At 39.9% G+C, this 17,394-nt stretch overlaps 1 protein-coding gene across 7 annotated transcripts in view; it reads left to right on the top strand.

The window, feature by feature from the left end:
- Nucleotides 1-17,394, top strand: part of LOC128688371 (serine/arginine repetitive matrix protein 5) — a 113,711-nt gene that overhangs the window by 44,617 nt on the left and 51,700 nt on the right. The gene's annotated exons all lie outside the window — the stretch shown is intronic.

Below are 17,394 nucleotides of genomic sequence, written 5' to 3'. Positions count from 1 at the left end.
CTCCTGGAGAGCAAAAAGTTGCCACAATTAAATGTCACATTAGTTGCACTTGTGTCCTTTTACTTTACATATTGTCAGTAATTCTACCAACATTATTACAATCTGTATGGAGGTTATAGTGAGGGGGTTAGTGGTTGGGGTGTGCATGGAAAGGGCTAGAATGGTTGGGGTAGGGGGGTTTAGGGGACTACATGGTAGATGGAGACAAAGCATTGGGGGGTCAGGGGGATGGTGGTGGGGGGGGTGGAAGCTGGAAACAAGGTGATGTGGGTGACAGTGTTGGTGGACTGATGTGGGTGGTGGTGTGGATGATGGGTGACTTAAGTGGGTAAATGTAGGGTTGGTGGTATAGGCAATATTGAAGACAGTGGGTGACTTAAGTGATTAGGTGTGTGAACGGCATGTTAGGGTCTAAGGCCAAGTAAGACGTGGGAGTGAGATCATCAGGAAATGGTGTGGTTAAGGGCATGGGGCTGAGCAATATGTGGTCTTAAGGTAATGGGGGAATGTTGTAGGCGAAAATATGGCCGTGAGGGGGAATTGCACAAGTGGGTTGTGTGGAGGTTGCTGATTGGGATGGTGTGGGTGAAGGTATGTGGCCATGGAAGAGTTGTGTGGGTAGAGGTTAATGGGTGTGCAGCAGGGATTGGGTTGAGACAAGCGGTATGACTGAGGCATGTGGCTGAGGTACGATATTGGAAATGTGTGAATGGAGCACTGAGGGGAAGGAGGTTGCATACATTAAGTAGGCCTCCCTCCCATATGTTCAGTGTGAGATGAAGAATAAAGAACCTAACACCTGCCACATTTTTCCCTGCCTGATACTTGAAGGACATTTCCAAGGGTGATAGACCAGATCCCCACTGTGTAAACAGATTAATTTGGTATGTTTACCAAAAAATATGCTGCAGTTTTGCAACTGTGCCAAAGTAAAAATGGGTTAATAGATCATGTGTTAACTGACAATCTATTGTATAACATTGGTACTAGCAGTAATAATTAGTTTGTATATCACCAGCCATATGATGAGAGGTTTACTACTTTCAGCTCTAAAATTTGATATTTACATTTTCCTCTATAACTTATGAAATGCCTCAGTGGGAAACAGCCAATTTGTTGAGAGAAGAACTTGTGAAAGAGAGTCTAATTTTGGATGCTAAAAATATTATTTTGAGCTTAACCTCTTGACTGTCGCAACCCCAAGTTCTGAGGTGTCTCCTGGTGTCGCAAAATTTCCAAATAAAACAAAAATTATTTTTTCTTATGAAATGATAGAGAATCTTTTCCTGATTACAATGACATCAAAAGAATGAAATTTGATGGAAAACTGACGGAATTACGCTCTCGCAAAGTTAGCTACCTCGACAATATTTACAAATCGGTGATTTCACCCACTTTCAGTCCTATTTTCGGCTAATTCCGTTGTTCCAGTTGACCAAACTCATAGCTATTTCTTTAGAACTCCATTTTTTTCTATCGAATGAGTACAAGAAACTGCCCATTTACCGATTTTGACTACCCAATAACATGGTCAGAAATTTGCAATTTGGCCAGTTTCACAAAAATTAAAAAATTACAATTTCAAAATAGGGTCCAGAATGAACAATGCAGACATTCCTGGCTATAAAATAACATTTTCTTTGTTCATCAGTCATGTCTCCAGGCCCCTCTGATATTGCTCATGCTTTCTATTTGGAATTTTTATTCAAACAAAAAATAGAAGATTTACTGTTATGCAGACTACTGCAATATTGTAATAATTGTATAAATAATGTCAACCCATTCATGACTGCATATTAGAATGGCTACTTGGACATTTATTGGAAAATGACATCATTTGTTTACTTTTGAACATCAGCAAAAATCAAACATTTCCCCTACTTTGAGCTCCATTTCAAGGTTCTTTTCATAGTAAAACCAATCAAAATCACCTCTTTTTCTATAATATGCTTTCCATTCTATCAAATGAGACCAAGAAAATGAGAATACAACCATAAATACTATACGAAAATAGACCACAAAGTCGTCATTTTAATTAAAAAAAGTCAGTTTTTTTCTCGTTATGCACTGCATGCTGCAGGATTTTTTTTATGTGGTGCACACTGACCACACAGACCCATTCTCTCACATGTGGGCCTACCAGCTTTCTCCTGCTTGATTTGAAGTTGCTAGAATTTGAGTAATATATACGTCAAAAACGGTGGCTTGTAAGATGTATATATACGACCAAAACAGTCAAAGGGTTAAAGAACCTAGGTTAGGTTTTTCATCTAACTAGTGAGTTTAAAGGTGGACAGAATAACCAGTGTTACACTAGAGCACAGATCACCAACCATAAACATGTGCCATAAATATTTTAGATCACCAGCCTTAAAGCATTATCTTCCTAATTAAGCGTTTTATGTTAGAACTACGCAGTCATATTACATTAGCCATGAGCAAAGCATAGGTGCCTCTTGTATTGAAGCTTGGAACCAGGAGAAAATAAAAAATAAAATAATAAATTCAATTCATATTAGAGAAAACCATTCCTCAGTGTAATCCATAGGAATCTATATAGTATACGTGCATGGAATTTAACCTTTTCACTGTTTCCCATGTATAAATGTTTTTGAGGCCAATGATGCTTATATCTAGCTATATATTTTCATCACAGCACCCTCAGATATGCTGTGACTGGTAAATTTTGGCCAAGACATGAGAGAATCGATCTGTGCAGTGGGTGTACACAGTACAGTGGACCTCCGCCCATCGGTGGCATCAAGTAACAGCAAATTCGTTTAACAGCGCTCTTTGGCGTAAAAAAAAATGGCTTTACCAACGGTGAAAAACTCGTCTAACGGTGTTCGGCCTGAGCGGGCCCAGCCACTCCAAGACTCAGTGTGCCATTGTTTACAAGCCATTGTGGTCGATTCAACGTGTACCTGTGATATATTTTGTATTATTCCAGTGTTTTAAGTGCTTGTAACTGCTAAATAAGCCACCATGGGCCCCAAGAAAGCTTCTAGTGCCAAGCCTGTGGTAAAAAGGGTGAGAATTATGATGGAAATAAAGAAAGAGATCGTTGAAAAATACGAAAGCGGAGTGCGTATGTCCGAGTTGGAAAGGCTGTACAACAAACCCCATTCAACCATCAGTACTATCTTGGACCTGCAAGAGCCTCAGGTGCAACAGCAACAGATCACATCTCAGGAATGTTCTTCAGAGCAGGAGGAAAAGAGACGGAGGAAAATGACATCGTCAAGGATTAGGGAAATGTGTACAATGTTTACAAAGGTGCAAGCATTTATCGATGAATTTTATCCTGTCACAGCTGTTGCAAGCCGTATTGGCAACATATACTACGACACTCTTGTGTTACACAAATAACCCGCACATAAAAGAGAGAAGCTTACAGCGACGTTTCGGTCCGACTTGGACCGAAGGCAAATGGACCATTGACTTTGTCAATGGTCCAAGTCGGACCGAAACGTCGTCGTAAGCTTCTCTCTTTTATGTGCGGGTTATTTGTGTATCGTTCCAGTCACGGTATTGTGCCTTTTTTGTTATTTACACTCTTGTGTCTCATTTTAGGGAAATCCTAAAGACACGTGAGAAACAGAGCTCTCTGGTCAGATTTTTGGTGCGACAGGGGTCCAGTGACACTCAAGCTGGTCCTAGTGGCATTAAACAACCAAGAAAGGGTGTAACCCCACCAAAGGACTTAGTACCTGAAGTCTTTATGGAAGGGGATTCCCCTTCCAAACAATATAACACCTGCATCATCTGCCCTCCTACCATCTCATCATTCAACAACTCCACAATAAAGGTAAGTAGCATTTAATTGTTTATTTTAATGTCCCATTCGTTTTTGTGTAGGGAAATTTATATTTCATGTAAAAAAATTGTTTTGCTTAATACTTTTGGGTGTCTGGAACGGATTAATTCCATTTCCATTATTTCTTATGGGGAAAATTAATTCGACTTACGGCTAGCTCTCTGGAACGGATTAATGCCGTTGGTCAAGAGTCCACTGTATACAGTGGACCCCCGGTTAACGATATTTTTTCACTCCAGAAGTATGTTCAGGTGCCAGTACTGACCGAATTTGTTCCCATAAGAAATATTGTGAAGTAGATTAGTCCATTTCAGACCCCCAAACATACACGTACAAACGCACTTACATAAATACACTTACATAATTGGTCACATTCGGAGGTAATCGTTATGCGGGGGTCCACTGTATATAAAAAATCCTGCTTCACAGTGCATAGTGGGAACAGCTAACCTCTGACCTTAAGTGTGTTAACCCTTTCAGGGTCCAAGGCCAAAATCTGAAGTCACGCACCAGTGTCCAAGAAATTTTGAAAAAAAAAAAAAAATTATTTTTTCTTACAGAATTAAAGAGCATATATATATATACATACATCTAGGTTTTTCTCCTTTTTCTAAATAGCTCTTGTTCTTTTTTATTTCTTCTATTGTCCATGGGGAAGTGGAAAAGAATCTTTCCTCCGTAAGCCATGCGTGTCGTATGAGGCGACTAAAATGCCGGGAGCAATGGGCTAGTAACCCCTTCTCCTGTATACAGTTACTAAAAAAGAGAAGAAGAAAAACTTTATAAAACTGGGTTGCTTAAATGTGCGTGGATGTAGTGCGGATGACAAGAAACAGATGATTGCTGATGTTATGAATGAAAAGAAGTTGGATGTCCTGGCCCTAAGCGAAACAAAGCTGAAGGGGGTAGGAGAGTTTCAGTGGGGGGAAATAAATGGGATTAAATCTGGAGTATCTGAGAGAGTTAGAGCAAAGGAAGGGGTAGCAGTAATGTTAAATGATCAGTTATGGAAGGAGAAAAGAGAATATGAATGTGTAAATTCAAGAATTATGTGGATTAAAGTAAAGGTTGGATGCGAGAAGTGGGTCATAATAAGCGTGTATGCACCTGGAGAAGAGAGGAATGCAGAGGAGAGAGAGAGATTTTGGGAGATGTTAAGTGAATGTATAGGAGCCTTTGAACCAAGTGAGAGAGTAATTGTGGTAGGGGACTTGAATGCTAAAGTAGGAGAAACTTTTAGAGAGGGTGTGGTAGGTAAGTTTGGGGTGCCAGGTGTAAATGATAATGGGAGCCCTTTGATTGAACTTTGTATAGAAAGGGGTTTAGTTATAGGTAATACATATTTTAAGAAAAAGAGGATAAATAAGTATACACGATATGATGTAGGGCGAAATGACAGTAGTTTGTTGGATTATGTATTGGTAGATAAAAGACTGTTGAGTAGACTTCAGGATGTACATGTTTATAGAGGGGCCACAGATATATCAGATCACTTTCTAGTTGTAGCTACACTGAGAGTAAAAGGTAGATGGGATACAAGGAGAATAGAAGCATCAGGGAAGAGAGAGGTGAAGGTTTATAAACTAAAAGAGGAGGCAGTTAGGGTAAGATATAAACAGCTATTGGAGGATAGATGGGCTAATGAGAGCATAGGCAATGGGGTCGAAGAGGTATGGGGTAGGTTTAAAAATGTAGTGTTAGAGTGTTCAGCAGAAGTTTGTGGTTACAGGAAAGTGGGTGCAGGAGGGAAGAGGAGCGATTGGTGGAATGATGATGTAAAGAGAGTAGTAAGGGAGAAAAAGTTAGCATATGAGAAGTTTTTACAAAGTAGAAGTGATGCAAGGAGGGAAGAGTATATGGAGAAAAAGAGAGAAGTTAAGAGAGTGGTGAAGCAATGTAAAAAGAGAGCAAATGAGAGAGTGGGTGAGATGTTATCAACAAATTTTGTTGAAAATAAGAAAAAGTTTTGGAGTGAGATTAACAAGTTAAGAAAGCCTAGAGAACAAATGGATTTGTCAGTTAAAAATAGGAGAGGAGAGTTATTAAATGGAGAGTTAGAGGTATTGGGAAGATGGAGGGAATATTTTGAGGAATTGTTAAATGTTGATGAAGATAGGGAAGCTGTGATTTCGTGTATAGGGCAAGGAGGAATAACATCTTATAGGAGTGAGGAAGAGCCAGTTGTGAGTGTGGGGGAAGTTCGTGAGGCAGTAGGTAAAATGAAAGGGGGTAAGGCAGCCGGGATTGATGGGATAAAGATAGAAATGTTAAAAGCAGGTGGGGATATAGTTTTGGAGTGGTTGGTGCAATTATTTAATAAATGTATGGAAGAGGGTAAGGTACCTAGGGATTGGCAGAGAGCATGCATAGTTCCTTTGTATAAAGGCAAAGGGGATAAAAGAGAGTGCAAAAATTATAGGGGGATAAGTCTGTTGAGTGTACCTGGTAAAGTGTATGGTAGAGTTATAATTGAAAGAATTAAGAGTAAGACGGAGAATAGGATAGCAGATGAACAAGGAGGCTTTAGGAAAGGTAGGGGGTGTGTGGACCAGGTGTTTACGGTGAAACATATAAGTGAACAGTATTTAGATAAGGCTAAAGAGGTCTTTGTGGCATTTATGGATTTGGAAAAGGTGTATGACAGGGTGGATAGGGGGGCAATGTGGCAGATGTTGCAAGTGTATGGTGTAGGAGGTAGGTTACTGAAAGCAGTGAAGAGTTTTTACGAGGATAGTGAGGCTCAAGTTAGAGTATGTAGGAAAGAGGGAAATTATTTCCCAGTAAAAGTAGGCCTTAGACAAGGATGTGTGATGTCACCGTGGTTGTTTAATATATTTATAGATGGGGTTGTAAGAGAAGTAAATGCGAGGGTCTTGGCAAGAGGCGTGGAGTTAAAAGATAAAGAATCACACACAAAGTGGGAGTTGTCACAGCTGCTCTTTGCTGATGACACTGTGCTCTTGGGAGATTCTGAAGAGAAGTTGCAGAGATTGGTGGATGAATTTGGTAGGGTGTGCAAAAGAAGAAAATTAAAGGTGAATACAGGAAAGAGTAAGGTTATGAGGATAACAAAAAGATTAGGTGATGAAAGATTGAATATCAGATTGGAGGGAGAGAGTATGGAGGAGGTGAACGTATTCAGATATTTGGGAGTGGACGTGTCAGCGGATGGGTCTATGAAAGATGAGGTGAATCATAGAATTGATGAGGGAAAAAGAGTGAGTGGTGCACTTAGGAGTCTGTGGAGACAAAGAACTTTGTCCTTGGAGGCAAAGAGGGGAATGTATGAGAGTATAGTTTTACCAACGCTCTTATATGGGTGTGAAGCGTGGGTGATGAATGTTGCAGCGAGGAGAAGGCTGGAGGCAGTGGAGATGTCGTGTCTGAGGGCAATGTGTGGTGTGAATATAATGCAGAGAATTCGTAGTTTGGAAGTTAGGAGGAGGTGCGGGATTACCAAAACTGTTGTCCAGAGGGCTGAGGAAGGGTTGTTGAGGTGGTTCGGACATGTAGAGAGAATGGAGCGAAACAGAATGACTTCAAGAGTGTATCAGTCTGTAGTGGAAGGAAGGCGGGGTAGGGGTCGGCCTAGGAAGGGTTGGAGGGAGGGGGTAAAGGAGGTTTTGTGTGCGAGGGGCTTGGACTTCCAGCAGGCATGCGTGAGCGTGTTTGATAGGAGTGAATGGAGACAAATGGTTTTTAATACTTGATGTGCTGTTGGAGTGTGAGCAAAGTAACATTTATGAAGGGATTCAGGGAAACCGGCAGGCCGGACTTGAGTCCTGGAGATGGGAAGTACAGTGCCTGCACTCTGAAGGAGGGGTGTTAATGTTGCAGTTTAAAAACTGTAGTGTAAAGCACCCTTCTGGCAAGACAGTGATGGAGTGAATGATGGTGAAAGTTTTTCTTTTTCGGGCCACCCTGCCTTGGTGGGAATCGGCCAGTGTGATAATAAAAAAAAAAAAAAAAATTTTTGTGAAGGTAATAAAACAAAAAAAAATTAGAATCTGATCATTATTTACCGAGATACAGTGCCAAGAAGTTTATAGAAAATGATGTGGTGGCGGCAACATCGACGAATTCCACATACGCGTATTATATTATTTTGTTGTTTTAGTTGTTTTTTCTTTTCTTTTCCAATTTTTTTCTATTCCTACTAACATTTGGGGCCTGAGAGACCAATACTGTATATAATTGATATATATATATACTCACTGTATTGAACACAATAACCGCACTAAAGTTATTATCATATTATTGTTTACCACTGTTGTTTATTACAATAAACATGCACAAATATTGTATAATACTAATGTTCTATCATATATTTACATATTTACAACTACTGGACATGGTTTTAGAACTGCTGGAGCTTGTGGAACTCCTTGAAACAAGGCACCATGCACAGAGGCACCTTACATTCCTCACACATAAACCGAGTGTCTTTGCGTCTTTGTTGCCGTCGTTTTGTTTGTGCACAGACAATGCATCTCTTCTGAGCAAATTTCTTTTGAGTTGAAGGAAGCTGTATTATGAAATGATCACCTTCTCTCCTCAAACGCTTGGGTATATTGTGATGAATTCGAGGACCATGTTGTATTGCAGGTGTTGTTACCTGGTACTTCATTATGAGTTGTCTGACAACAGACAAACAAAATTCACCATATGGTGGTCTGTTACCAGTCTTTATTTGGTACATATTATATGCATTCAGCATTGAAATGTCCATGAGATGGAAGAAAAGTTTCATGTACCACTTGTAACTCTTACGAACACAGTCAACAAAACCAATCTGCATGTCACACTTGTCAACCAAGCGCATGTTTTGTGTATAATCAATCACTGACACTGGTTTTCGAATACGTTCATTAGTCACTCGATCAACTTTGCCACTGTCTTGCATTTCATTACGGTGAATGGTTGTCAACAATGTGACATCTCGTTTGTCATGCCACCGTAATGCCATGATGTCATTGGCAGTAAACACCTGCACGTCATCACCACGAACACCTGCGTTGAGCCTGGGCATATGTTTACGATTAGAACGCACTGTGCCACACACATCTGTCTTGTTCACTCGCATGAAATCACTGAGTAATGGGCTTGTGTACCAGTTATCGGTTATAATGTATGGCCCTTACCAAGATAAGGTGCCATCATGTTTCTCACTACGTCACCTGAGATACCCAATAACATCTTGGTATCTTTCAATGTTTTACTACCCGTGTATACAACAATATCCAACACCAGGCCACTGTCACAATCACAGAGTACAAACAATTTTATACCAAAGCGGTTCCTCTTGCTCGGTATATACTGCTTGAATGACAGTCTACCTTTGAACAAAATCAAAGACTCATCAATTACAAGATTCTTGAATGGATAAAAGTATATCCTGAACTTTTGTTTGAGATACATGAAAACATTTCTAATCTTGTATAACCTGTCACTTCTGTCAGGCCTGGTTTTGTCAGAGAAGTGCAACATACGTAACAGTAAGATAAACCTGTTCACTGGTATTATTTCACTGAAGGATGGGGTACAAATTAGCCGATCTGTGGACCAGTATGCTTTTATATTATGCTTATAGACGTGAGGCATAAGCATTATTGTTGCAAAAAGCAAATACATTTCTGCAACAGTCGTCTCTTTCCACCTGTGTAGTCTTGACTGTGGTGATAAGATCGTATTTGCCATGGTGTACTGAAAATACTTATTACTTTCCCTGGCAATAATTTCCATCAATGGCTGGTCAAAGAATAATTCAAAGAATTCCAGTTCATTGGCTGTGGTTCCAAGGGGACAGGTAGGTAGAATTCCACTTTGAGAGTCATCAAAGTGGTGAGGGCTGGGAACAAAATTGGGATTTTGCTGCCAATCCCAGATACGGTTTGCTGGTGGATACTGGACATCATAGGCTGGTTGTACGGGTGGTTGTGGTTGTGGCGGGCTGGTTGGTGATGCTCCGCTTTGTCCTTGAACTGACGAGTCAGCAGCGTGGGTCCCCGCGTGGCACAGTGAGTCACGCATGGCGGTGCCACTACCACCACCAGCACCACTAACACCATCCACTGATGCCTGTGGCCCATCCATGCCAAGTGTAGCCACATCATCCTCACTATCACTACCTAAAACGGGTGTAGGGCCACGGAATGTACTCCGTCCCCTGGGCACAGCATAGGGTACACTACCCGAGCGCATGCGGCGGCGAACATACCGACGCTTCACTGGTGAATATGTTTCCTCACTATCACTACTCGAATGATCGTCGAGCGCAATAAAATCACAATCCACGTCAGAATCATCGTCATTACTGAAGTCAGAGGCCTGGCCACGGGAAAATATTAGTTTTCTCTTACGTTTAGGAACACCCGACCGTGAGTCACGAGTGCCCACACCAGAGGTAGAAGGTCGAGGATCGTCGGGGTTTTCTGCACTATTATCGATATCCTGGTCATTATTTTCGGTCACTAACTTATCAAAGCCGTAGAATTCGTCTTCATTTCCACTTCCATCAGTGTCAGAACTATCAGACAGGAAGAGGAGAGTCCCAATTTTCCGGGGAGTGAGAGCTGACTTGCGACGAGGCATGGTGAACAAGGGTGAATGAGCCGGCGTTCCCACAATGCTATGCAGGCGCCTAGATTTTTTTGTTTATGGCGCACACCCATGGCGCAGACCCATTCTCTCACATGTAGGCCTATGAGCGCTTTCGCGCTAAATTTGACGGCACTAGAATTTTGGCATAGATCTACGGTTTGGACACTCACCGAAAAGCCGTAGATCTACGGGACGGACCCTGAAAGGGTTAAAATAGGGTGGTTTTCATGGCATTATTGACTGTTTCTTGGTGTTGCTTGATACACTGGAAGACAGTGGTGTAATGTAGACGATTTTTATTGTTTCCATACTGGAAATGGTCTGAAATAAACCTCAGAATGATGGAAAGATTAGATTTTTTGCAATAGTCCTGAGGGAAGGTAGGGGTCCCTCAGTCACTCCCTTAGTCTGTTATGGTTTTTACTAATCTGCTTCAGTTATTGGGGTGGCCTTAACCATGACCAAACATGATTGGTTATATTTTATTAGACCAGTAATTGGGTAAAAAAAAATTCTTAAAAATGGAGGGCAAATGTTACAGGGTAAAGGTCTAGGGATGTGGTTAATGAACAAAGGAAGAGTTGTTCAAGTGAATAGAATGCCTAGTGTTTGTTTTGTACTTTTTAAATTGAATTTTATGTACAATTTGTCAGATTACTGGGAAGTCTTTGATATTGTTTGGGGCTGTCCTTGGCATTTCAGTTTGAAGAGCTCTGGCAGAACTCAAAGCTATCTAAGTATTCCCAGTGCACTGGAATTGCCTATAAAATTTGACCTTGGATATTTCCTGGCCTCTTTCTTGTGATGAAGATTTTTTTCTAATTTTTGGGGATCCATTTATTATCTACTGTAACTTATCTTGGCACCTCATTGCCAGGGTGGCTCTTTTCCTTGAGCATTTCATCCCAATCAGTCAGTAGATGTAGCTTTGAGCCAACTCCTAGTGGGGTCATTCACAGTTGGCAGCTCATCTACACCACCACAGGTAGACACTCGCCATCCTGCTCATGATCCTTGGCTGAAGATGGTGGAGGACTTACTGTTGTGGATTGCATCACCTTCCAGAGTCATATGAATTGCAGCTTCATAAGGTATCTTCACTGCATGTACCAGATGTGGATTTATTTGTCACAAGGTCCAACTAAGATTTTGACCTTCACTGTTGGTCTATGCAATGGATGCCATTTTTCTCGAATGGAAGGGGATGACATGGGGTTTGCTGTACTTTTTTTCCATTTGAATTCCTGCTTGATGACTTCATCTTGCATATTCAGCTTCTCCTTTCCTGTATCTTCATGGTTTCTTTCTTTCCCTGTAACTGTGGTTCCTGGTCTTGTGGGCTTTTATTTTTTAATTTACTTCGGCTGTGCAACAATATGCTCTCTCCAATTCCTTAGAGGCCAACCTGGTGCTAATTCCAGAGCACTTCCCTTTACTTTCCACTTCTGAGTGATCTGAAGATCAGACCCCTCCCTAGTCTTGTGTGTGTGTGTCTTTGGGTTGCTCTTCTCAACTTCACAGGTCCCCGTCTATCCTGCAGATCTGCTTTTTCCAGGTTAAGTCTATCTCTCCCTGAGTCTTTTCCTAGTGGCCTTCCTCATGGCATCCTCCATACCCCACAACTCCCCCACCCACCCATCTAAATCACTTTGGGGTGGCCTGGGACAGAAACACAACCAGTCGTGAGGGCAATTTCAACAGGTTCAACTTCAACAAGAGCATTAACTGGGACCAGATAAATAACTAACTTAGTGAGATATGCCAGGATGATGTGACCACCCAACATATAAACCAGTTCCTCAGTGGGGATGAGTTCTTTGGTATTTGAAGTATGCCCCAGACACACAGCTCTACAGCAGAGGAACAGAGGCAAACTCAAGAAAGGTGCTCCCTCTACAGGCAAAGGTGATGGATAACAGATCTCAAAGGCAGCAGAATCTGAAGCATGAAGAGAAACTCTGGTTTGTAAAATGGAGAACATTAAGCACAAACTGATTGCATTACATAGAGAGAGAGAGAGAGAGAGACAGAAAGAGACAGAGAGACAGACACGAACAAAACCATAAATGAAAAAAAAAACATAAATGAAATTACAAGGAAACCCAAATACATGTACTTCTCCAGTGCAAAATTCAGGGTGGAAAACCACATCAAGTATAGGGCCTTTATTGAAAGGAGGAACATACATTGCGACAATTAGGAAATGAGTGAAATACAGCAAGACCTCAACTTAATGGACCCCCATTTAGTGGATTTTGGATTTAAGGGGCCTGAGTGGCACCATAGAGCTGGAAGATACAAAAAAAAAAAAAATATGAAAAATTAGCTAATGTTACCGAAAAATAGAGCAAGAATCTGGCAACATTTTGGTGTATATCTCGTGTCTGTACGATAATCATGTAAAATGTTATCGTAAATGTACTAAACTACGTTTCTACGTCATCAGCGGCTCACATCACAACAAAAGCACGTGTGTGTGGTCATGACAGAAGCACTTGTATCATTTTTTGTATTTTTTTTTTATATATTTTTGTGCAAGATCTTCTAAATAGTATTTGGCAACCATCAGGGTAGCTATAAGGAAGAGCTGGTCCACCTCACCAGCCTCAGTACCGACTACAAGTCAACAAAAGGCGGCAGTGTGCTGCTCTGTCTGACGGTGGTGTATACCGTCGTTTTTTGCCTTTCACTGTATACATTTTGCTGTACACGATGCCAGCATATGCCAAGGACAATCTGTGGCTTTGTCCAGAATTATTCATTATTCTTATGGTTTCCTGACTGAATTCATTTTGTATTTACTAGACTGATCTTTTAAATTAGAATCGCCAGTTATTGTTAAGGACAAGTTCAGATTTAACTAACAAAGTTGCTAAATTGAGAATTATCAGTTATTGTTACAGTCTGTTAGGTAAATTAATTTTTGTATTTAACTTTTTTTACTGTATCTGATAATCTAGTATGCAGTTTTTTGTGATTTTAAAAATGCCACCTGCCAATATTTTTGACCTTGCCACAAATGTTTGCATCCCCTACTTCTTCATGCCTTTGAAAGAAAAATTCTAAGACCAGACGCGTCCAAGAAATGCATCATGGAGTAACATTAACTAGCATAAGTAAACAATGAAGCCAGAACCTGTTGTTTACCACCAGCTTTCCTCTCGGCAAACAGGGTGTGGAACTGGTGCAAAGATGACTTATTCATTCCAAATTTATTACATTTTCATGATAGTGGAATTCATCCAAAAAGCACACTACAGGTGCTCCTCTATGTACGCTGGTTCGGCTTTGACTTTACGATGATGCAGAAGCAATTGCTTTGGAGATGAAATTTAACCCAGACCCCAATCTGAAATTAGTCCACAGCGTCCAAGAATTTAAAAAAAAAAAAATTATGAGTTGGTAGTTTTATTTTTTTCAAAGGTAATAAAAAGTAGTATAAAATTTGATGGCAAATTGATGGAATTATGCTTTCACGAATTTTGCAGTGTCAATGATATTTACGCATTGGTGATTTTTGCCCACTTTGAGTCCTGTTCTAGGTCAATTACATTGTTCCAGTAAGACAAATTCTTAGCTGTTTTGCTGGTATGTCTTCCATTTTATCGATTGAGCACAAGAAACCACTCGATCAACTATTTAAACTGCCCAATAAAATTATCAGAAATTGGTAATTTGGCCAATTTCACACAAATTTCAAAATATTCCATTTTCAGAATAGGGTCCAGAATAAACAATGCAGGCATTCCTGGCACTGTAATATTTCCTCTGTTCATTAGTTATGTTCCCAGACTTGTCATATGAATTCCATTTTGATTTTTTAGTCGCAAAGAATTTTTATTCACACAAAAAATAGATTTACTGTTATGCAATATTGTAATAATTATATGAATAATATCAGCACATTCATGAATGCATGATATACCCACTAGTTGAATGTGTATTGGACGAGTGACATGATTCGTTTACTCTTGATTATTGGCAAACTTCGAACATTTCCGCTACTCTGAGCTCAGTTTCATTTTTTCTTGAAACCAATCAAAATCATTCTATTTCTGTAATATATCTTTCATTCTATCAAATGAGACCAAAAAACTGAGAATGCAACCATAAAAACCATACAAAAATACACCGCAAAGTCAGTTTTTCTCATGCACCGTGTGCTGCACGATTTTTTCGATATGGTGCACACTTACCATATAGACCCATTCTCTCATATCTAGGCCCAAATTTACCGCTCACAGCTTATCCAAGTGAGCTGAGCTCATGGCATAGTAATATGGCACTGACAGTGACCTCAAACCCATAGTACTGTGGCACAGACAATGAAAGGGTTAAGGTAATTACCCAGCATGAAGGTGGGAATTCTGTATTTTGTTTTCATTTAATTACTTTTCAGTGCTGGTATTGAGTTAATGATTCAATGACAGCAGTTAAATATTTACTTATTTAGCATATCATATTCGTATTCAACTTAACTCAGTTTTAAGTTGACGAGTACTTGGATTTAGATTTAACCTAGGATAACCCAGTAGTCAAACAGTGAGATTTATTACACCTTGAAACAGTTGTAGTATCATACGTATTCCCTGTACATAGAAGACCAAACAAATAAATAATAGAATAAAAAAAATTACACCAATTTATACTGTATATTCCAGTGGATCAGTGTTGGGTTAAGCGTTTCCCCATGTTTGAAGTACTAACACATCTTGAAACATGTCTAAATATCAAAAACTAAAGTACTTAGTGTTATGTAGGACTATATCATTGAGGCCAGTGTCCCTCAGATAATTCTAAGTCATGAGCTCATCTCAGTCAGATAAGCTGTGAGTAGTAAATTTTGGCCTAGATATGAGAGAATGGGTCTGTGTGGTGAATGTGCACAGTATTAAAAAAAATCCTTCCTCACAGTGCATGATGGGAAAAGCAAAACTTGATCATGTGTTTGGTTTAACCCTTTGACTGTCGCAACCCCCAATCCTGAGGTGTCTCCTGGTGTCGCAAAATTTAAAAAAAAAAAAAAAATTCTTATGAAATGATAGAGAATCTTTTCCCGATTGTAATGACACCAAAAAAAACGAAATTTGATGGAAAACTGACGGAATTATGCTCTCGCGAATTTAGCAACCTTGGCGCTGTTTACAAATCGGCGATTTTGCCCACTTTGAGCCCTATTTTCAGCTAATTCCATTGTTCCAGTTGCCCAAACTCATAGCTATTTCTTTAGAACTCCATTTTTTCTATCGATTGAGTATAAGAAACTGCCCATTTACCGATTTCAACTACCTAATAATGTGGTCAGAAATTTGCAATTTGGCCAATTTCACGAAAACTAAAAAATATGACAATTTCAAAATAAGGTCCAGAATGAACAATGCAGACATTCCTGGCTCTAAAACAACATTTTCTTTGTTCATCAGTCATGTCTCCAGGCCCCTCTGATATTACTCTTGCTTTCTATTTTGAATTTTTATTCAAACAAAAAATAGAAGACTTACTATTATGCAGACTACTGCAATACTGAAATAATTGTATAAATAACATCAACCCATTCATGACTGCATATTAGAATGGTTAGTTGGACATTTATTGGACAATGGCATCATTTGTTTACTTCTGAACATTGGCAAAAATCAAACATTTCCCCTACTTTGAGCTCCATTTCTAGGTTCTTTTTATAGTAAAATCAATCAAAATCACCTCTATTTCTATAATATGTTTTCCATTCTATCAAATGAGACCAAGAAAACGAGAATACAACCATAAATACTATACGAAAATAGACCACAAAGTCAGCATTTTAATTTAAAAAAAACGGTCGGAGTTTTTTTTTTCTCATTATGCACTGTGTGCTCCAGGATTTTTTTTATATGGTGCACACTGACCACACACACCCATTCTCTCACATGTCGGCCTACCAGCTTTCTCCTGCTTGATTTGAAGCCGCTAGAATTTATGAGTATATATACGTCAAACACGGTACCTCGTAAGACGTATATATATACGGCCCCGACAGTCAAAGGGTTAAAATAACAACATTGAATTGTTTTCTGGGGTGGTTTTATTGGCTGTTGCTTGGTATCGGTTGATAGAATGGAAGACATAGTACTTAAAAAAGATGATTTTGATCCATTTCAGGACTGGAAGCAGCTTGAAATTGGGCTCAAAGTAGCAGAAATATTTGTTTTTTGCCAATTTTTTCCTGAGAATGGGTAAGGCCCTGCTACCTTTCCCAATCTACAAGGAAAATTAAAAGCTGGATAACTAGAACTTTAAAGACAAGACATTGAACCATTATGATACTCTTTAAGTCACTTGTACTCTCCAAGCTAGAATACTGCTGTATTCTAGAAGCCTCCTTCAAGGCAGGTGAATTTGCTGAGCTGAAAAATGTAGAGAAAGGTACATAATAATTTACACCTGTAAAATCCTAGAGGAACTAGTCCCAAATCAACACTGAAATCACTTATGACAAGAGGCTTAGCAGACCGTACATATTACCTCCATAAAAAGCAGGGGTGCAAAAGGTGCACTAAGAGTGCTTGAGGAGTGTCAGAGGCCCCAGACTAGATGCTCTTCCTCCTTACATAAGGGGAATCACTGTCCCTAATCAAATGTCCTTAATCACTGAAGAAGGCACATTCTCTTCCCTCTCTTCCTTCTTTGAAGCAATATCCTCAGCTGCGGTCTATTGCTGTCCCTGTTGAAAGTTTTGCAGCTCTTCTGTGGTTAGCTCTTCCCTGTGGTCCTCCACCAACTCTTCCACGTCCTGGCCACAATACATTCCACATTAGGCCAGTCTCAAACCCTTCAAAATCCTTGTGGAGGACACATTCTGGCCACAATTTTCTCCAAGCAGAGTTCTAAGTCCTGGAAGTTACTCCTTGCCAAGCCTTATCTATAAGGCTTATGCAATGGAGGATATTTGAAGTGATTCCTCCAGAACTCTTAGGGTCAATTCAGTGTCCGAGGTC

This window comes from Cherax quadricarinatus, chromosome 19, assembly GCF_038502225.1.
Source record: "Cherax quadricarinatus isolate ZL_2023a chromosome 19, ASM3850222v1, whole genome shotgun sequence".
Lineage (NCBI taxonomy): Eukaryota > Metazoa > Arthropoda > Malacostraca > Decapoda > Parastacidae > Cherax > Cherax quadricarinatus.
Note: the sequence above shows the minus strand (reverse complement) of the source record. Positions and strands in the feature narration are given on the sequence as shown.